Here is a 533-nt window from a genome sequence, read left to right as displayed (position 1 = left end):
AAAATCAGATCCAGAGACAGAAACATTGATCAGACCATCAAACCTTAGAGGGAAGGTAGGGGAGGGTGGGGGTAAGGAGGAGAGATCAACCAAAGGATGTGTATGCATGCATATAAGCATAACCAATGGACACAGACACTAGGGGGGTGAGGGCATGAGCGAGGGGTGTTTGGGGGGCAGTGGGGAGATAAGGACACATATGTAATACCGTAATCAATAAAGAAAAAAAAGATATTAAAAAAAGTGAAAAAAAGTAATTTTTTTAAAAAAACACCATGTCAATAATTACATTAAATGTAAAATGGACTAAACACTCCACAATAAAAAGACCACATCAGACTAGATTTCAAGATCCAATCACATGCTGGCTACAAGAAAGATGGCTTAAAATAAAAGAAATAAAAGATATACCATGTAAATAGTATTAAGAGAGCTGAAGTGGCCTGTCATGGCTCAGTGGCTGAGCTTCATCCTATGAACCAGGAGGTCACGGTTCTATTTCCGGCCTGGGCACATGCTCGGGGTGGGCTCGA

The 533-nt window shown here is 40.9% G+C and overlaps 1 protein-coding gene across 3 annotated transcripts in view; it reads right to left on the bottom strand.

The window, feature by feature from the left end:
* The window catches only part of KDM5A (lysine (K)-specific demethylase 5A), a 103587-nt gene that overhangs the window by 66455 nt on the left and 36599 nt on the right, over positions 1-533 (bottom strand). The window lies entirely within an intron of this gene.

Source organism: Myotis davidii, unplaced genomic scaffold, assembly GCF_000327345.1.
Source record: "Myotis davidii unplaced genomic scaffold, ASM32734v1 scaffold944, whole genome shotgun sequence".
Lineage (NCBI taxonomy): Eukaryota > Metazoa > Chordata > Mammalia > Chiroptera > Vespertilionidae > Myotis > Myotis davidii.
The sequence above is the reverse complement of the archived record's forward strand: the minus strand, read 5'-3'. Positions and strand labels throughout refer to the sequence as shown.